The 22,942-nt window shown below is 41.1% G+C and overlaps 1 protein-coding gene across 1 annotated transcript in view; it reads right to left on the bottom strand.

The window, feature by feature from the left end:
* Positions 1–22,942, bottom strand: part of LOC145398801 (uncharacterized) — a 647,885-nt gene that overhangs the window by 203,262 nt on the left and 421,681 nt on the right. The window lies entirely within an intron of this gene.

Here is a 22,942-nt window from a genome sequence, read left to right as displayed (position 1 = left end):
ACCACACCTGTAATCTCTGAGTCAGTTGAGAGACAGGGTAGTGGTGAAGTGAGTGCAGACCTGACGTCTCGCCCATTGGCCCCAAAGGACACATTATGTCCAGGGCCTGTACATACAAATTATGTATCGTAAGTTAAGGGGGAAGTTAGAGAGAACTCCGCAGAGGCGACTCAAGGCTATGGAAGACCCGAGTTTGCACAAGGATTCTCAGCTCCCCGATACTAATATAAGTACTGTAAGTTAAGGGGGAAGTGAGAACTCCGCAGAGGCGACTTGAGGCTATGGAAGACCCGAGTTTGCACAAGGATTCTCAGCTCCCCGATACTAATATAAGTACTGTAGGTAAAGGGGGAAGTGAGAACTCTGCAGAGGCGACTCGAGGCTATGGAAGACCCGAGTTTGCACAGGGATTCTCAGCTCCCCGATATTAATATAAGTACTGTAGGTTAAGGCACAGGTTGAGGACCCATGTGCAGTTCGAGGCTATGGAAGACCCGAGTTTGCACAAGGATTCTCAACTTGCCGACACTAATCGTGTGCTATAATTAATGGTGACCTCGAATGTACGAAGCTTAGGCTGTCACTTGTATTTTTCAGCTAAAGCGTACTTTTCGTAGCATGTACTGATTGCCAGGCAGAGAGAGTAATTGTAATGTAATAAGAATTTTGTCTCATTGACACTTTTGATGCTCCACCTTAATTGGTTTTGCAGGTACAGCGATGGGTGTAGTAGTTTTGCTGTGCGAGCCAGCTGATCGTCTGCCGCACGCTGCCGCCTCTTCTCATCTGCCTTCGTCGTCGCCATGTTATTATTTACTATGTCATTTTACACGCAGGTACAGTTACACTACAACTGTCACACCTACACCGTGTATTACATACACCACGCTACACAACAATTAGTTGTCAGTGTAAATGTAGCGACTTTTCACTCAGTTCGACCTGAGTACAGGATTTTCACCATCGTCACGGAGTTTTTCCCTCAAGCTTGCTTCTATTAACGTAAATACGAGTTTTTTTTTTCGCTCATTGGCGACTGCGACTTTCTCCTGTAGCAGGATAGCACACACACCACAGTGTGAATCTTGTGTGAATGATTTAGGATGTGTACATATATATATATATATATATATATATATATATATATATATATATATCCACAAATTTTTTCCCATAAGGAAAAAATTTAATTTTGTAGGGCGTAATGTCACGAATCAAATTCGCGACATTTCCCTTTTGTGAAAAACACGAACTATTAGTGGAAAACTCACTGTGTATCGTTCAGCTAACCGTTTCTCTCTCCACTTCGGTGGTATACTTTTCAAAACATTCATCACTGTTTCAAAAGTGACCGATTTAATGCACGTCACTAAGTGCTCTACTGAGTGATACTATTGTTTCTTTATTGTTCGCCCCTGCTTGCCTCAACCGTTAGAAAAATGCGGCCTAGTGCTCCCCTTTTCTTTCCCACGACTTAGTCAAGTGTTTGCTGTGACAGAGGGAGCTCCTGTGCCAGCAGTATGAGAGGTCAGCTAGTACCCAAACTCCACTTCACAGTTCTCCAGTGCTCCCATCCTTAGTTCAGCTTTGGGTGATACGCAGCATTCATCGACCAGTATTTCCTTTTTTGTATTTTCCTAGTTTTAAGAGTTTAATTAAGGTGTTTTTCCTAGGCGTAAGCATTTAGCTTTTGTGTGAGTTAGTGAGTGCGATCTCATTAATTTGATTTTGAATTGTAACCTTAAATTTATTTTGTAATCAATAAATTTAACAGTTCTTTTACTTGAGCTTAATGTAAAGTAAACTCTTGTTTCATTTCTCCACAATTAAGCTTATATTCCATATAGCTCCTGGCTTGCATAAACGTTTTGCTATTCATAACTGGTACTTAGGCCAGTCTTGTATTAAACTTAAAATCCGTTGTGCCTCCTAGGAGTTAAGCACCAGCAAGAACCTGATACTATTATTAGTATTAGTTATTTATTGTCAGGGGTGAAGTAACTTTCTCCAGAGGCTAACAGTAACAGCAATCGAGTAATTAGTCTCTGCTGTGTACTATTGAGAAAGTTTATAAATTCTCGTTCTTAGAGAATCATGCGAAGAAGTCAGCGTAAAGTAATCGTTGCTTGATGTAGTAAGACGATCATTGTCCCTGCTCTTCAATATTATTGAATATTATTATCAATTAAATAAAATTTAGCATTTATTATAAAAACACCGTGATATTTTAAAAACCCCGTGACAATTGGCGACCTCATTCCAGGATATTAACTCCTAGCTCTAAAGCTATTCACGAGATAGTGCTCATTCGTTCATATTTAGGTATTTATAATTAAAGTTTATAGGCACAAGTTTACTGGTGTTTACCGTTAATTTAGCAAGTGAACTTTTGCTTTATCAATCCATAGAGTACTTAACTCTATTTAGTTTATTCTTGGTAACGCCAGACGATTTTATTCGCTCCTGGGAAGTCGCCGTACTCATTGTGCTTAATATTGAGTCTTCCCAGGCATTTGCATTTTTGCTTTATTCTTTTCCAGTTAACTAGATAAGACTGGTCACCACTAGCTTGTGTCTGTACTCTTTACTTGTGTCATCAGCATTCGTTTGCGAAGCAGTCAGTACTCAGTTTCGTTTGCTTAATAAGCTAGCATCATGGTAGCCAGTCCTTAAGTACAGGAAGCCAAAGATATGGGTCTCACAGACCCAGAGAAAATACAGAGTTATGTTCTCTCACGGTTTAATTACGAGCAAGAACGTGAGAAAGATGCTCTTGAAGAGTGTAGAATCCAACGCGAACACGAGCGAGAACAGTGCGAATACGAGCGAGAACAGCGTGAGGAACGCGAAAAGGAGCGCGAACACGAGCAGAAACAATGCGAGCTCGAGTTAGAAAAAGAGCGACAACAGCGTGAACACGAGCAAAAACAGCGCAAACTCGACTTAGAACACGTGCTGGAACAACGTGAATATGAACGTGCCGAGCAAGAAGCGCGCGAAAAACATGAACTTGAAGTGCTGAAGCTCAAGCGAGATTCCTTGGCTTCAGACACGTCTGGTGCAGTTGGTCCAAGGTCCACGAGCGTTCCCCCTGCACATGTCCTGGCGACCCCACGCATCAAGCTTCCTTCATACAAGGAAAGCGAGCGAATCGAGCTGTCCATAGCTCGTTTTGAGGACATGGCAGACATGTATCAACTGGATGAGGCAGCTAAGCGGCTTCAGTTTCTTAGCCTATTTGAGGGCCCTGCCCTCGATATTCTCCACAGAATTCGTGGAGACAATCTCACATATGAGATGATGAAAGCTGCACTCATTAAGGCGTATGGTCTCACAGTAGACGACGCCAAAGTTCAGTTCATGCGAGCTCGTCCCCAAGACAAGGAGACAGCTGTTCAGTTCCTTGATCGTCTCACAGCTTACTTAAATGAGTGGATGGAGAAAGATGAAACTCTTCCACGCGTGAGAGGATAATTGACCTTATGCTGCGTACACAGCTAGAGAGGTCGTGGCCTGCTGGCCTCACAGCACAGCTTAAGATCTGCCAGGTGAAAGATGCCAGCCAAATGGCAGAAAAGGCTGATGCATTCTTTACTGCATACGGGTACCAAACTCGTAAGCAAAACACCTGGAACAGAAAAGATACCGCCAAATCTGGGAAGCCGTCTCAGACTGAATCCCAGCACCAAGGTCGTTCTCAGAGTAATGGCCAAGGTCCAAGCAAACCGCAGAAGGACCAGGGGCAAAATACATAGCAACCTGAGTGGAAAAGGTACAACAAGTACCCTAACCAGCAGCAGTATCAGCCACGCAACCAACCGTCAGGACAAACTTTTTCACCACCAGCTCAAAAGAGGCAGGAAGCGAACGCAGCCTTCATTCCTCAGCAGCAGCACGGTGGTCACGTCCCTACCAGTATGGGTACTTCCCCACAGTTCACTAGTCCCACAGTGACAGTGAACTCCCCTCCACAGATGGCCAATGTTCCATCTTCCCAAGTATATAATTCACAAGGCACAATGTTTGCCACATCAATTCAGCAGCCTCATGAGTGGCTAGCTGCTTCCTCCACAGGCTCTCCCACAGGTGACAGTACCTTCCTTGTTCACCCAGGGTTTGTGGGAGGCATTCCTGTGAAGGTCCTGAGAGACAATGGTTCCTCAGGTTGCTCTGTCAAGCAGAGTCTAGTTCGGCCTGAGCAGTATACACTTCGACAGATCCATGCAAACCTTATGGATGGATCAGTGAGATTGTTCCCTGAGGCATGTATCCAGGTGGCATCTCCATTTTATACTGGTACGACACTTGCAGTTGTCATGCCAGAACCTCTATTTGACCTTATAGTAGGAAACATTCGTGGTGTCAAGGATAGTTGCTCCGATGATGACTCTACTCAGACTTTGGCAGCTGCGGTAACACGAGCCATGGCTGAGGCTCCAGATTGTGTCACCCCAGTGATCATTGAATCGCCGCAAGATCTGATGTGTAGTCAACTTGTTGTACAAGAACAACATTCTGACCTGACACTGGCTGCTGTGCAGAACAAACAAAAGGGTCGAGTGATTAAGTATTCACGAGGAGGTCGAGCCAAGTTCCTTCTCAAACAAGGACGGCTCTACCGTGAGTCACGAACACCCGAGGGCGAGGTTCGACTGCAGTTTGTCGTTCCCGCCAAGTACCGCCTAGCAGTGTTACAATGGGGTCATTGTTCAGCCTCAGGAGGTCACATGGGCAAAAGGAAGACCCAGAGCCGTATCCGAGCTGACTTTTTCTGGCCAGGGATGGGACGAGACATAGCTAATTTCGTCTGTTCCTGCAGTGTGCGTCAAAGTAACACCACTAATCAGGGACATGTTCTTCCTGTGCCGTTCATAACCACACCTGTAATCTCTGAGTCAGTTGAGAGACAGGGTAGTGGTGAAGTGAGTGCAGACCTGACGTCTCGCCCATTGGCCCCACAGGACACATTATGTCCAGGGCCTGTACATACAAATTATGTATCGTAAGTTAAGGGGGAAGTTAGAGAGAACTCCGCAGAGGCGACTCGAGGCTATGGAAGACCCGAGTTTGCACAAGGATTCTCAGCTCCCCGATACTAATATAAGTACTGTAAGTTAAGGGGGAAGTGAGAACTCCGCAGAGGCGACTTGAGGCTATGGAAGACCCGAGTTTGCACAAGGATTCTCAGCTCCCCGATACTAATATAAGTACTGTAAGTTAAGGGGGAAGTGAGAACTCCGCAGAGGCGACTTGAGGCTATGGAAGACCCGAGTTTGCACAAGGATTCTCAGCTCCCAGATATTAATATAAGTACTGTAGGTTAAGGCACAGGTTGAGGACCCATGTGCAGTTCGAGGCTGTGGAAGACCCGAGTTTGCACAAGGATTCTCAACTTGCCGACACTAATCGTGTGCTATAATTAATGGCGACCTCGAATGTACGAAGCTTAGGCTGTCACTTGTATTTTTCAGCTAGAGCGTACTTTTCGTAGCATGTACTGATTGCTAGGCAGAGAGAGTAATTGTAACGTAATAAGAATTTTGTCTCATTGACACTTTTGATGCTCCACCTTAATTGGTTTTGCAGGTACAGCAATGGGTGTAGCAGTTTTGCTGTGCGGGCCACCTGATCATCTGCCGCATGCTGCCGCCTCTTCTCCTCTGCCTTCGTCGTCGCCATGTTATTATTTACTGTCATTTTACACGTAGGTACAGTTACACTACAACTGTCACACCTACACCGTGTATTACGTACACCATGCTACACAACAATTAGTTGTCAGTGTAAATGTAGCGACTTTTCACTCAGTTTGACCTGAGTACAGGATTTTCACCATCATCACGGAGTTTTTCCCTCAAGCTTGCTTCTATTAACTTAAATACGAGGTTTTTTCGCTCATTGGCGACTGCGACTTTCTCCTGTAGCAGGATAGCACACACACCACAGTGTGAATCTTGTGTGAATGACTTAGGATGTGTACATATACTGTATATATATATATCCACAAATGTTTTCCCATAGGGAAAAAATTTAATTTTGTAGGGGCGTAATGTCACGAATGAAATTCGCGACATTTCCCTTTTGTGAAAAACACGAACTATTAGTGGAAAACTCACTGTGTATCGCTCAGTTAACTGTTTCTCTGTCCACTTCGGTGGTATACTTTTCAAAGCATTCGTCACTGTTTCAAAAGTGACCGATTTAATTGACGTCACTAAGTGCTCTACTGAGCGATACTATTGTTTCTTTATTGTTCGCCCCTGCTTGCCTCAACCGTTAGAAAAATGCGGCCTAGTGCTCCCCTTTTCTTTCCCACGACTTACTCAGTCAAGTGTTTGCTGTGACGGAGAGAGCTCCTGTGCCAGCAGTGTGAGAGGTCAGCTAGTACCCAAACCCCACTTCACAGTTCTCCAGTGCTCCCATCCTTAGTTCAGCTTTGGGTGATACGCAGCATTCATCGACCAGTATTCCTTTTTTGTATTTTCCTAGTTTTAAGAGTTTAATTAAGGTGTTTTTCCTAGGCGTAAGCATTTAGCTTTTGTGTGAGTGAGTGAGTGCGATCTCATTAATTTGATTTTGAATTGTAATCTTAAATTTATTTTGTAATCAATAAATTTAACAGTTCTTTTTCTTGAGCTTAATGTAAAGTAAACTCTTGTTTCATTTCTCCACAATTAAGCTTATTTTCCATATAGCTCCTAGCTTGCACAAATGTTTTGCTATTCATAACTGGTACTTAGGCCAATCTTGTATTAAACTTAAAATCCGTTGTGCCTCCTAGGAGTTAAACACCAGCAAGAACCTGATACTATTATTAGTATTAGTTATTTATTGTCAGGGGTGAAGTAACTTTCTCCAGAGGCTAACAGTAACAGCAATCGAGTAATTAGTCTCTGCTGTGTACTGTTGAGAAAGTTTATAAATTCTCGTTCTTCGAGAATCGTGCGAAGAAGTCAGCGTAAAGTAATCGTTGCTTGATTTAGTAAGACGATCATTGTCCCTGCTCTTCAATATTATTGAATATTATTATCAATTAAATAAAATTTAGCATTTATATTATAAAAACCCCGTGACACAAACCCTCATCACCCGTTACCTTCGGTTCCAAGAAAGTGAGGAAGCACTCCCTTCAACATCAGAAAAGCAATATCCTGAGGAGGATCAAGAGGATGATGCGATGTCTGAGGTGTCAGAAATAGACTTTGAAGGGTTTATGAACAAAGTGAGTGCATTACGTAGTGAATTTATCGAAAGTGCTGGTGACGAGAGTGGTGAGGAAGGTGGTGTGTCAGGTGGTGATGCAGGAGATGCACGGTAGGTGCCTCATCCTGCCTCGGATCCCCTTCTTACCTCCATCAAGCCTGTTGTCTTCTTGGGTTAAGGTGAGCAGCCATATTCTTGTTGGTATAGTTGAGCCATATCCTTGTTGACTTAGTAAAGCCATAATCTTGTTGGTTTACTTTATCTTAGGTAATATGTCTTAGACAGTTCCCATGTACAGAACAATACTCAAGGGTTGCCCATAAAAGGGGGTGCCACCAATATGTAGTTTTTTCCATAAGTTTATGTATTCAGAGTACGCGAATTCCTGGTACACGCCGTCCTCTGCCGCCCATATAGGCACATACTAAGGGGACGGACTGTAAATTAGAAATCAGTCAAAATGTCTGTTCCCTTGTTACAGACGTCATCCAGTGTTAAGGCAGGATGGGTAACGAGAGCCATAAATGAATGTAAGCAATTATTACATGAAACACCTCAGTCAAGGGAGAAATTAAGTAGTCTTTTGAATATACTAAAAGACAGATGGACTAAGTTACGTAAATTTTGAAGCAGCAATAGTGAAAGATGATGATAAAGATCTTTTGGAGTCGGAGACTATCAAATCTGAAAGTAAATTAGAGGAATATATAACAATCGTGAAGCTGTTTGAGTTTAAACTGGCTAATACTACCGCAGAAACATAAGTTGTGGAATAGTGGAGTAAAGCTGCATTACCACAAATTATGCTTCCAAAGTTTGATGGGGAACAAAACTGGAAATCCTTTTGGGATCAGTTTAAAAACTTAGTCCATGACAGAACAGATCTCCCCAATGTGAGTAAACTCTCCTATCTGTTAGGACAGGTCAAGGGGACGTCTTACAAGTTGACAAGGGAATTACCTGTGGAAGAAAACAATTATGAGGCTGCTTTGACTACTCTTAGATAGAATTATGAAGACAGGGAGCAGGTTATTACCCAGTTACTGAAGGCTCTAATTGAATTACCCATACCTAAACATGATTTTGATTCCTTGCAAAATTTTCGGATTGCAGTGACTTGTAATTTAAAGGCTTTAGGAACTTAAAAAATGTTAAAGCAGCAGACTGGGTGCTTTCTAGAACTGTATCTTTAAAGGTGCTACCTAGAACCATGGATGCCTTGTATGGTAGATACCAAAAGGATGATTTCTCCTGTGAGGAAATTGAGGAGGGCTTAATGGAACTCTGTAAACATTTGCAAGGAACAGTAAAGCCTACTGAAAGTAAAAGGAAGGCTGAAAAAAGGAAAAGAACCACTAACCAACTGGCTGGGAAACCTAAGTCAGGGATAGCTATGTCTACCTAAAGAAGAGATAGGTACTTTTCTTAGCTCTTTAAAATCTGAGGATGGAAAATTAAAGACAAGGAATAAGCTGATGAAAAGAAGGAAGTAAAAATTTCCATGGTAAAGGACAGGAAGGTCTGTGTGTTTTTTGGTGAACAACATTCCAATACATATTGTCAACATTATCCGGATTAAGCTTCTAGAACAGTGACGCTTCAGGCATTGGGGTGTTGTATGATTTGCATGAATTCCGAACACACTTCCGCAGACCACAAAATTAAACTAAATCTTTGTTTCAAATGCAAAAGACACAATCATCACAGTGCTTTGTGCCCAAGGATGATAAAGTATGAGGTTCCTAAAATCGCAAGTGACAATATGACAGTTGCAAAAGAAAAATACTCCAGTAACAATGCCAGCTGCAGTTCCAACTGCAGATGTGAAGGCAATGATAAAAAATAGAAACACATTAGCATGTACTCTTTTTGACACGGGCTCACAGAGTATCTTCATTTCTGCAGACAATGTGAAAAAATTAAAGTTACCTATTATTGACAAAGTAAATCTAGCCATTATAGGGATCTTAACTACTAAGGAAGCACAGTCCTTCGATTTAGTTCGACCTTTAGTACAACCTGGCAGATATAAATGCCGCATAAGAGCAGCTGTACTGGATAATATGGAAACAGGTATATGTATATAAAGGAAACAGGTATATGTATATATGAAGGAAACCTCTGATCATCTACAAAGCTTAGGGATAAAGTTGGCTAAAAACAGAATGTGGAATCAGATACTGCGGGTCCCATAAAAATGATACTTGGTTCAGATTATTGTGGAAGATTCCTACATAGGACTTTCAAGAAGAATAAAGTACAGTTGTTCAAGAGTCCAGGAGGTAACCTTATTATGGGTCAGTTGCCTTTTCCAAGGCAAGCCAGAGGAGAGGCCAAACTGGTAGACACAGTCTTTGTTACCCCCACACAGTCATTGATGGTAGCTAGAATAGGTGCAGAATTAGAACTACCTACTCAGATAAATGACTTGTTGGATGAAAAAATTTAACCTGTACACAAATTGTGGGACCTAGACAGTGTAGGAATATACTCTGAAGAACCATTTCCTGAAGATAAAATAACACTGGATTTGTATAACCAGTCTGTGGAATTTGGAGATAGTATTAGGTACGATTGCCATGGAAACTAAACCATTCGGAGTTACCGACAAATTTCCAAGCAGCTAAGGCTCAGTTAAATTCTCTTTAAAGAAAGTTGAGAGACAAACCAGAACATCTAACAATATATCATAATAACATAAAAGATCAATTGAAGAATAAATTTATAGATGAGGTAGAATTCCCTGTTAACCATGAAGGACATTATTTACCACACCATGCCGTAAGTACGGATTCAGTCACAACTCCCATAAGGATAGTTTCCAACTGAAGTAGTAAAGCGTCCAAAGGATCAGCTAGCTTGAATGACCGCCTATACTCTGGACCTACATTATGAGAGAAACTGGGGAATGTGTTACTAAAATCTAGACAGAAACCTTATGCTGATACAGCAGACATTAGTATGGCTTTTCTCAGAATAGGATTAAAAGAGGAGGATAAGAAATTTACAAAATTCCTCTGGCCTCTAGATCCTCAAAATGAGCATAAGCCATTGAAAACTTACTGTTTCCGATCGGTGCTCTTTGGCTCTTTTGTTAGTCCTTTCCTACTTTGCAACACACTGAAGTATCATTTTGAAAAGGTCAAATGCCCAGAAATAGGGCAGGCTTTTTAAATGGATGACTTGAAAGGTGTTGCTGATACTGAGACGGAAGCGTTGAAGGCTTATGAAGTAACCAATTCCGAATGTGGGAAAGCAAATTTGCCGTATAGAGCTGGAATACAAATTCACTGCTTTTAAGGAATAGAATACAAGAGGACTATCCAAACACTAACATTCCCAAAACTCAAAATGTGTTGGGTCTTAACTGGGATAAAAGGGTTGATGAAATAAGTTTAAAAACAATTAAGTTCTCTGATGTCACTCTCACCAAGAGGTCCCTGTTAAGTCAGGTCTCCATGTTATTTGACCCATTAGGATTGGTCAGTCCTTTAGTTATTAACCGTTTCAGGTCTCAAATAGGTCCCAAAGTCACGTCTGACGGACGCATTTTTTGGAAAAAAGTCAAGGCTTGGAAATAAAGAAAAAGATATCATATTCATGCACAAGGAAGTAATACACATCTGCCTATAAAACATGAGAGATCTACTCACCATGCAAGTGCTGCAAAAATGATGGGAAGTTGCATAGCAAGTGGTGTGTGGTAGCGTGGTGAGTATTGCCGTCTCGGTGGGTAGGTGATTTCTTGGTGCATAGGCGACATGATTGCATTGTTTGTTTCCATGTTTTTCCATAAAAAACAGTGCACTGATATATGTACTGTACATTATACAGTATCTCACGTGATTTGTGAATGATTCTTGAGATGTTTTCTTTACAAATAACAAACTAAACAGTTACAAGATCCTTATAAAACTATCACTTACCAGTTATTACTAATTTATTTTACTTTGCTCTTATTTTGCTTAGTACTGTCCAATGCTGTGGGGGTGAGTACATGAGGGTAAGCCTGCAAGCTTGCCTTTTGTATGTACATATGATTATTTCATTGTTGCTAACTATATCAACCTCTGAACTTGCAGGCAACAGTACAGACAGTGATCAAATACTTCTTATTTCTCAAAACTGGCGGTGTTATAAGTATAACCAGGAAATGTGAGAAACTCATGAAATATAAATCAGAAAAAAGTAAGGAGATACGAACAATCATTTGTCAGTGAAAAAGGCAACAGTCGCTGCACGTGTATGTCTGCCTGGCAACAAATAAATGCATGGTACGTGTATAAAAGGCACCACAAACAACCCTAGAAACCTAAAATCTTAAATCTGTATACCTGTATATATTCCCTCAGTCAGACACTCTAACACCCAGGAAATGATAAATATTGAGACATACAATGCAGCAATCCCTTGCTTGCCTGTGACGCGGTAGCTACAGTATGTGCGTAAGCGGGAGGCAGGGGGTGGGAGATTGGAGGGAGGATGGAGGGTGGGAGGTAGAGGGGTGGGGGATCGGTGGGAGGCAGGAGGGTGGAGGATGTTGAGGGTGGTAAATTGGAGGGAGAGTGGAGGGTGGACGGGTGGGAGGTAGAGGGGTGGGGGATCGGTGGGAGGTGGGGGGGGTGGAGGAATGGGGAATATGAAAGGGAGGAGGGTAGTGAGAGCTATGTATCCTCCAGAGCAATAAAAATATATTGCAAACAATATTCTTTAGCTAAATGAACTGTCTGATACCAAAACAGTAAAAAATATTGCCAGATCAACTGTATAACAGAACCAATACGTGCAACCCAACCCCCCTCCATGATTAGCTCTTCCCAGACTGTGTAAACTAAAATATTGTGATCTACACATGCCTGGTAGAAGCAGAGAGGTTTGGGGAGCGGCTTGTATCCTTATTTCATTCACCAGCCTCACGCAACAGTTTTCATTCATGCCTAAATATGCTGCCACAGGAGTGGCTAGGAGACCCCTACCGAGAAAGCCACTAGAGTGGCCAGGAGACCTGAAAGGGTTAAGGGAAAATGTTTTGTGCAAGAGGCTTGGCAAGAAAAGTTAGACAGGGACACTGAATTAGGTGAGACGTATGCTGAACAATGGAAACGGATTAGAAAGGAATTTGAAAAAACATCAAGGATACGTATTCCCAGGAGGATAAACAGTAATGAGAAGTCACATTTAAACATATTTTGTGATGCTTCTTATTGTGCAATGAGAGGATAGTAAGATTATTATGTCTAAAGCCATAGTTGCAGCAATTAAAGGAAGAACCCTTCCTGAAATGGAATTGGCTTCCACAGAAGTGGGAACTAAATTGGTTAAGTATTTAACCACTACTCTTGATATTCAGTTTGAGGATATCTATATATAGACTGACAGTGAGATATGTCTTTACTGGATAGGAAAGGAAGATAGTAAAATTCCTTTCGTCTGCAATACAGTGAAGACTATTAAAGAACTGTCTTCCAAATTTGAATTCATGCAAGTATCCTTCAAACAAAACCAAGCTGATCTACCCTCGAGAGGTTTGACAGTAAAGAGACTGATCAGAGATAACTTCTGGTTTAAGGGTCCTGAATGGTTATTTACTAAGGAATGGCCTGAGCAGAAAAAATATAGTATTGCTGAGGTTAGTGTAGTAAACTTGGATCCTGTAATACCTGAGCCAGATGTGACCGACATTAGTAGATTTTCATCAATAAGACAACTTCTTAACACTACTAAATTAGTTGTTAAACTTTTGAATAAGAAAGTGGGGTTTGAGGAGTTTGATCCCATGGAATATTGGCTGAAAAAGCTTCAAAGCAATATTACATAGAGATTTTTGACCTTTTACGCCAAGAAACTAGCAGCAATAATAAGCTGATAGAGATTTACGATTATTTTTTGACAGATAGGGTCTAATTAGATACCGTGGCAGAATAGTAAAGGCTGATTTGCCTCTCCAAACTAGACATCCTATATTGCTACCTAAGAATTATTATTTTGTACAGTTAATTGTTAAGGAAGCCCATGAGTTAACTCTTCATGAAGGTGTGCTGCAGACTTTGGCCCAAATCCAAAAAAGGTATTGGATCCCTAAGGGTAGACAGGTTGTAAAGAAATATCTCAAAAGTCGCATTATATGTAGAAAGTATGAACAACGACCATTTGACTATCCAAGACCACCTGTTTTACCAAAGGATAGGGTAAATGTAAGTAGCCCCTTCAAAGTAACTGGAGTTGATTACACAGGGACTGTAACTGTTAGGGGGGAGGGAACTCCCCATAAGGTGGACATATGCTTATTTACTTGCACCTACACAAGTGCAGTCCATCTAGAAATGGCAGAAGATTTAAGTTCAGAGACATTCCTGAATGTATTTATAAGATTTGCAGCTAGAAGGTCTTGTTCTAATAAATTAATAATAAAAAACGGAACCAATTTCGTTGGAGCATCATGTCTACTTTTAAATATAATGAATGACCCAAAGGTTAAGGCTGCACTGGGAATCCGAAATTGTACCTGGCTGTTCACAGCTTCAAGAGCACCATGGCAAAATGGATTTACAGAATGAATGATTGGTACTGTGAAGAACTGCCTTAGGAAAACCTTACACAGAACTAAGATCACTAGAGAGGATCTAAGAACAGTGATAACTAAAATTGAGGCTATCTGGATGACACTAGTGTTTCAACTGAGGCATCGACACCGGCTCATATGTTGTATGGCAGAAAGCTCCATCCGGTGCCTTGTTTGGATATCCAAGAGGAAGTAGATGATCCTACAATAGAAAATAATGAACTAGGACAACATCTGCGTCAGGGATACCAACGTCTGAAAAGGGTACTGGACACCTGGAATAGACATTGGAGCAAAGAATATCTTTTGAGCCTAAGAGGAAGAGTTTATGGGGCTCAGGCTGCCAGCAAAGAATATCTTTTGAGCCTAAGAGGAAGAATTTATGGTGCTCAGGCTGCCGGCAACAAGTCAGTCATAAACATAGGAGATGTGGTCTTAGTAAAAACATGACAACCAAGATCCCAGTGGCCATTAGCTAAAGTGATCTCCATGCACCCAGATTCAGAAAGGGTGCTGAGACTTGTAAAAATTAAATGTCGGGGACATATCAGTATAAAAACTATTGATAAATTGGTGTCCCTTGAGTTAACTGCTACCCCGGAGACAGTGAGTGGTGGAGAACAATTGGGTCAAGAAATGCGACCTAGAAAGGCTGCAGCACAGGGTTCTCGAGATCAATGGAGAGAGCTCTTGGCTAAGGGTCATGTTACATGATACAACGTATCATTTTTTGCCTGGCCCCAAACTGTGGGAAATATTTTCCCCCAGAGCAATCCTGCTCTTTACTTCTTAAAATAGTTGTTGAAAACAGAGGAAAATTTGAGAGCGCTAATGACTAATTCAAGCGGTTTTATAACCCAGAGATTACGTCCTGCTTAATAATTCTTATTATTAACCCTCTCGCGCACGATAAGTTTCAGTAAGTTTTCCGGTGCACGATTTTTTCTGCGAAGCCACCTGGCCCAGCTGCCCACGCACAGCAAATAACACGCATTCTCTCCTTATTTTCGGCACCCAAACATCAATATACTGCCATGAAACCTATATCATCTTATTCGTTGATGTTTGTTCTAGCTGATAAGCACCACCAAAAAAGGAAAACACGAATAAAACAACATTAGGCAGCCGTGAATAAACATTTCGCTGTCATGTTCACTTCCCAACATCACCATTTGAATGTTTTCCATCATACAGGAAAATGTTATTAGAAGTTTTGATAGAGAATTTCATCAGCTTTCTAAAGAGATAAATCTGGTTGTGATACGATTTGTAGTTTTCAAGAAAATAGCCAAAAACTGAATGCCATTTTTGAAAAAATTTCAGGGAGCTCTAATTCTGAAATTTTCACGCACATGTTATGATTTTATTGCATAATATTATGCAGAATTTCACCAGCTTTCTAAGGAGTTACAATACGCCTCACAGTTTTCGAGTAAATTGCCAAAAATGACTGGGAACTCACGTCCGTACATCACTTTCGTGATGTGGGCACAGCATATGCAATTATCCCGCCTACGTAACAACGAATTCTTATCAAAAATATTACATTGTTATGTCTTGTACAAACTTAGAATTTACTGTTCTTTATCATGGTTCTTACAGGAAATCGATACGTCCAATACTTTTCGAGCAATTGGCTGACAAAGTGAGATACTTCTCCGAGTGCTTCCGAGTTTACCACTAGCGAGGAAAAAAACAAAGTCTCTTCACCCAACTTTTCCAACAGAAAATGCTCCCAAAGGCTTATATTCTGCAAATAAACATACGTAGAATTTACTGCTGTTTATCATGGTTCATACAGGAAATCGATACGTCCAATAATTTTCGAGTACTTGGCCAACAAAGTGAGATTACTCTCATAACTGTCCACTAGCATCTGTGGGTGTGTGCCACATATATATATAGATATATATATATATATATATATATATATATATATATATATATAATAAAAGGTTCCCCCCACACATGATACTGTATACTCCCTCACATATATATAGACAGATAGATAGATAGATATACATGTATAGATATAGATATATACAGTAGATATAAAGATATATATACTGTATATATAACTTTTTTTAATTTTATTTTTCGGCCCTTCTTCCCCTAAGTTTCACGAGACACATGATATACTCCCTCACATATATATATATATATATATATATATATATATATATATATACATATATATAGATAGATAGATAGATTGATAGATATACAGTAAAAGTCCTATTATTCGGCAGCTGATTATTCGGTAGATCCGACGTTTCGGCAGTTTTGAGAAATAGTCCCATTTACGAAAATCACTGATTGTTCGGCAGATGTCCAGAATCATCTCGGCAGTCTAGGAAGTGTTATCTGTGACTTGTAGGCCTAATGTTTCATTACACTTTTGTATGTTCACTAAATTTCTATATTTTTTTTCAGATTTAGGTATAGTACTGTACTGATTACAATATTGCACGGTATCATATAGTACACTAACCACCCCTGCCAAATTAGCAAGGGTTACGTTCTAAGCCCCCTCACTAATTCTTGAAATTCGTTCATTCTTGACGCCTTCCTGAAAATGACATTTACCAGTAATTGCGTAGCCCATGAACCACTGATACTGTAATGCATTACCCATAAATAAATGTTGCTTCTTAAATCAGTTTCCCCGTTATTTTTAGCTGTACGGCTGTAACAGCTCTAGTATTTTTATTTCTCAGCATAATGGTGGACGGGACTGTCCTGTTTAACTAAACCTAACCTAACCGAGTTTAACTGTACCTAATAATTTAACCAAACCTAACCTAACCTAAAGTCAGAAAAATACTTTAAAAAACTGGAGGAATATGAATTGCTAAGGTCTTTCTGATGAAAGTTAAACGTACATTTAGCACTCATTCTTTTGTTCGTTTCTGTGTTTAATGTGAAAGAGAGAGTATTGATGCAAACAGTAATATATCCCATTAACCCCTTAATAACCTCCGGCACTGAATTGATAAAGTTACGATGTACAGTATTTACTAAATGGGCGAAAACATCTGAGATTAACCGACCCCCTGACTGCTTGGAATCGTAGCGTAGTGTCGTGTAATCATACCAGTGACCTTCGTTCCCTTCCCATAATTGTTCACAGTTTTTTCATACCTAACTAACTTGACATCACTGACATCGGTACTGTAAAGGGTTGTTCAATGCCGGAAGTTATTAAAGGGTTAATAGAATACATTACTGTTTGCATCAATACTCTTCCTTTCACATGTAAACAAACAAACAAAAACAAAAGAATGAGTGCTAAATGTACGTTTAACTTTCATTAGAAAGACCTTACCGATTCATATTCCTTCACTTTATTTTATGTAATTTTCCAACTATTTTATTTTGTGTTTGGAAAAAGTACTGTATACAGTACTCACTCCAAACATATTTGTAATAATATAAGTAGTGATGACTTCACCAATACAAGTGATGTACTGAGCTGGTAGTTAATATACCTTATCATTTCAGCCACCCAGGAAGTGTTATCTGACTTGTACACCTACTGTGTCATTACACTTGTATTTGTTCACTAAATCATATATATATTTCAGATTCAGGTACAGTACTGTATTGATTGCAGAATTGTACAGTATACAGTACTCTCTTCAAGCACAGTTGTAATACCATAAGTGGTGATGACAATGTTCACCAATATATTTAAGGTACTGAGTGGGTAGGTTTTTTTATTATTCGGCAAATCCCATTTCTCGGCATCATCCCAGTCCCATAGATGCTGAATAATAGGACCTTTACTGTATATATATATATATATATATATATATATATATATATATATACACAGACATATTTTCCCCTCCTTCCCCAAATGTTCCCCCAACACATGATACAATATTTTCCACGAACACTCGTGGCACATATCACAAACATTTTAGAAGAGAATCATAAATTTCAACAATTGTTTTAGAAAGGTACAGTACCTGTCCACTGACGTCCATGGTTGCCTGGAGTTGCAAGGTACAGTACCTGTCCACTGACGTCCCTCGTTCCTTGGCATCGTTATCTTTCACAACACACCTGCCGCTAAAGTACCGCTCACCTACGCTACGCACCTAAACGAACACCCGCGGCACAGTTCACGTATATTTTACATAAAGTATAATTTATCACTACACTCAATCCTTGTAAATCGCGGCAATTTGAGTCTGGACCACTCCTGCGATTTACAAAATCCACGATTTATAAATAATAACTCTTATGTGAAAAATGAATTAGGGTCTGGACTTTGGCCAACCACCCCCCACAGCACCCTACCTTCATCTATCTAGGCACCATCAAACATAAACATACAAATTTAGGAATATTCAGTGCATGTATTTAATAGAAATAAGCAATGTTAAGGGATCTCACCTTAATCCTATGACGATATTGCTTGAGTGAATAAAGTGGGGTGGTGTTGGGAAGAACTTAGAACCTCTCAGCATGAGGTGGGGGTGCTCCCTCATGCTGTTCTCCCTTCTCCAGCTCCTTTGCCTCCCTCACGAAGCCCTCAAAGTCTGCCTCAGAGATGACAAATGATACGTCATCCACGTCCTCAGTGTGTGAAGGGCCAGACTGTTTTTGCAGATCGTCCTTATGGTCGACTCATTCTTCCCAAATTCTTTCGCCAGCCTTGCAAACTTCTCTCCCTTCTCAACACGACTAATGAGCTCCAAACATTGACTGTATGACAACGGCGGCTGCTTCTTGATGCCATACTGCTTACAGCATTTCATCGGGGGTTAAGGAGGGGCCATGGAAGATAGGAGGTAGGGGGTGGAAAGTGCACAAAAAAAGGCAGGTAGCTCTCGTACTCCAAAGCAATGCTCTGTAGTGTGCGGGTTGGCAGGCAGAACAACAACAACATGGCAGCATTAGTATGCACACTAGCCACCAGGGATGGGTGGTGATTGGTTGTTGGGTCGCGATTTTCAAACTGAATGCCACGGTTTATGATTCTCCTCGGAAAAGGCCCACTTCGGTGCCTAGATCCACGATTTTCGTGACTTAACAGTGATTTAAGGGTGCCGGCAGTCTGACAGCCACTTAGCCGCAATTTACGAATCCGTGATATATAAACACACGATTTACGAGGATTGAGTGTAAATGACAGACCATGGTACTGTACCTGTTCAATGACGTCACTCGTTCCTTGGCATCGTTACCTTTCACAGCACACCTGCCGCTAAAGTACCGCTCACCTACGCTACGCACCTAAATGAACACTCGCGGCACAGTTCACGTATATTTTACATAAAGTATAGTTTATCACTAAATGTCAGACCAAGGTACAGTACCTGTTCAATGACGTCCCTTGTTCCTTGGCATCGTTACCTTTCAAAGCACACCTGCCGCTAAAGTACCACTCACCTACGCTTGCACCTAAACTAACAATCACGGCACAGTTCACGTATATTTTACATAAAGTATAATTTATCACTAAATATCAGACCAAGGTACAGTACCTGTTCAATGACGTCCCTCGTTCGTTGGCATCGTTACCTTTCAAAGCACACCTGCCGCTAAAGTACCGCTCACCTACGCTACGCACCTAAACGAACACTCACGGCACAGTTCACATATATTTTAAATAAAGTATAATTTATCACTAAATGTCAGACCATGGTACAGTACCTGTTCAATGACATCCCTCATTCCTTGGCATCATCACCTTTCACAGCACACATGCCGCTAAGGTACTGCTAACCTACGCTACATACCAAAATTTATGCCGTCACGAGGATATGTGGCACATTCACATACACTTCACACAATATCATACACAAATACATGACTACCACAATGATTCCACCCTAACCTCCGCAATTATTCCCTTCCTTACCATGGTTCAACGTGACTGTGATGCAGCATCCTTTGCCGGGAGAGTACGCTGCAACTCTATTGTATTGGCACACACCACACTCCTTCACGAACACCCGCAGCATATTTGACGCATATTTCGCACAATTCCATACGTATTTTCACTATCTCAGAATCACAATAATTCCATCCCTAAACACCCCTAATTCTCCCTTCCCGACTATAAAAACTGTATGTGATGCCTGCCCCATTCCACACTATGGTTCATGGCGTCCATAATGCTTAGTTCCATAATTTCACCAAGCCAACCACAATATCTTTCACACAAAATACAGTTTAGGCACTGGCTTCATTATATACGTATTTGTAATCACGCCATAGGGCCTTGGTGAGGGCGAGAGGCGAAACCCCGCAACAGTGAACACGCATATTGCCTCTAAGCCTAATGATTGATAACGGACACAATACCTTTTCGTGACATATATCTATGTTCCGTCAACAATACCACATACAAATATCTATCTATCTATCTATTGCCAGACACCATAATCCCACAAAGGGTGGCCATTTGACACTGAGTTAGTTGTTTTACAGGGAGGGGCACCAACCCTCCACCAACCCACTTGTTGACACGTAGGGAGCACGTATGGTTTGGTTATATGGTTACCACCCAGTGTTGTAAATGGTTTCTTGGCTTACAGGAAACCATTTGGCTTGTCACTCAATGTAAAGCCACCTGTAAAGGAAAGAAAAGGAATAAGGAGTGACAGGAAAGATAGGAGAAATAGGAAGAGAGGAGGGCAGGCACAGAAAAAGAATGATAAAAGCTATGGACTTAGGCAGCACTACATCAAGTGAGTGGATGATGGTCGCCACCACTGTAAAAACTGATTGGAAATTCTTGTTTAGTGTTTCACAAATATCATTCTCTTGTGTATAGGTGATCCCCTCATCTGTAATGGATTGTATTTTATCTTTGACTCTGGTTTTGCTTATGATGTAGATGTAAAATAGCTTCGGTTGTTCACTACTTTTATCTATGATATCCTCCTCAAACTGTTTTTGGGCTTCCCTCCTTATTCTTGTATAATTGCTTCTTGTCTGTTCATACTTGTTATATGCCCTCTCACTATTGTGTCTTCTGTATCTATTCCACTACAAATCTCTTTTATCTTTTGATTTTTAACATTCTGTATTGAATCATTTCTTTCTTTTCTTTTCTGCTTCCTTGTGCTGTGCAATGTACTTCTGGACTCCTATATCATAAAGTTCACAGAATTTTTTATACACAGCATTTAAATTTTGTCCTCTAAGCTCTTTTTCCCAATCAATTTCTAAGAAGTACCGGTACTTCTTTAGGTCATGATAGTCTCCCTTTTTATAATTTAGGCTCTTTTTGTAACTTTCATTGCTGTTAACTATGTCATATGCAATCCTGAAGTTGCAATTTTGTACTGCATGGTTGCTTTTGCCAAATGGAGGTTGATACACTCAATCCTCGCAAATCGCGGCAACTCGGGTCCGGACCACTGCCGCGACTCACAAATTCCGCAGCCTACAAACAATAACTCCCATGTGAAAAATGAACCCGGGTCCGGACCCCAACACCACCCCCCACAGCACCCCACCCACACCCTTCCAGGCACCACCAAACACAAACACACAAATCTAGGAATATTCAGTGCATGTATCTAACAGAAATAAGCAATGTCAAAGGACCCCACCTCAATCCTACAACGACACTGCCCAAGTGAACGGAGCAGGGTGGCGCTGGGAAGAACCCTGAACCTCTCAGCACTTGCTCCCCCCAAATTCACTCGCCAGCCCTGAAAACTTCTCTCGCATCTCAACATGACAAACACTGATCGCACGACAACGGCGGCCGCCTCCCGATGCCACACTGCCCAAAGCGTCTCATCGGGGGTTCGAGAGGGGCCACGGAAGGCAGGAGGCAGGGGGGAAGGTGCACAAAAAAAGGCAGGCAGCTCCCGCACTCCACGGCGATGGTCCGCAGTGTGCTGACTGGCGGGAAGAACAACAACAAATGCTCACAAATATTGGATTATTGCACTGAGTCCATAGGGGCTTCAGCTCGGGCAGGAGGGGGAGAATTAGTAGGAGTTTAAAGGGACATTACACGCGACGCAACCTCACCGCCTGGCTGCTTGGAAGAGACTGAGGTTTATCGCTACGTGCTGGGCCCCAAGAGGCAGCTCAGTGCTGCCAATGCCTTAACATTGGAAAGCGCTGCACTCGCTACGACGCTTCAAAATTTGACGCAAATCCGCTAAAAACTAAATATTTGGCGAATTTTTTTGTGCTTAGAAACGCGATTCGTGTGACTGGACATCTTTAGAACAATCCACATGAAACGCGAATCGTGTGAGTGACCCTGAGAGGGTTAATAAATTAAATGCTTCTACGTTAAACCCTTGTGCACAACTATATTGTAAATACATGTAAATACTTAGGAATTTTCCATGGACCTAACTGCGCCTACATGGTAGGATGAAGTGTTCCCTCACGAGAAAATGGAGGAAGTGTTAAATACATATTTACATAGATAACGGGAATATTTGGCTTTTGTTTAATTAAAACTAAGATTAAACTGTTAGATTTGCCTTGTATATTTTATGAAGTAATTCAACTGCATTTAGATACACGTAATTGTAAGTAATAAGCATTTGGCATCTCTGAATCCTATGAAGGAAGTGAGACTCGCCATTTTTGCAGTCTGTTCCAAAGCTCGTTCGAGCTGCATTTTGTAAATAGCACACCCAGGATGCTTGAAAGCCCCAGGCAAACCGACCGAGACCTCATGCCTGTCCCTGTCGTCATCTGTTATTCCGATTCTATCTCGCTATGTAACCTTTTGGGGGGATCAGCTAGGATATAAGGAGATAATTACTGGTGAGTCAGAGTATTAACTATACCATAATTTCCTGGGAGATTTTGATTATTCAAATCAATATATGTTGTTGCAAGATTACCGTATTTCGCGGCATATAAGACGCACTTTTTTGTCTCAAAGTTACCTTAAAATATCCCCATGCGTCCTGCACGTTAGACTAAGGCAGGTTAGTTAGGCTTCACTGAGAAGAAACTCTTATAAAGATGATCATCTCAATGCTTAGCAACCACAGGTGTTTTCTACAGTATGCAGACTTGATTTTATTTTTAAAAATAATATACACTAGTGTGTATATGCAGCAGATTTAAGAAACACCCGAGATCAGAAACACATAAAACTTTCGCGGGTTTGTTTACAGCTCAACTGGCTAACATCGTGATGATCGTGAAGATATTTAGCGGTTTAGCAATTTAACA

The sequence above is a fragment of the Coenobita brevimanus genome, chromosome 5 (genome assembly GCF_032717465.1).
Source record: "Coenobita brevimanus isolate Jiangsu-jjx chromosome 5, ASM3271746v2, whole genome shotgun sequence".
NCBI classification, from domain to species: Eukaryota; Metazoa; Arthropoda; class Malacostraca; order Decapoda; family Coenobitidae; genus Coenobita; species Coenobita brevimanus.
This window is presented reverse-complemented; position numbering and strand designations above follow the sequence as displayed.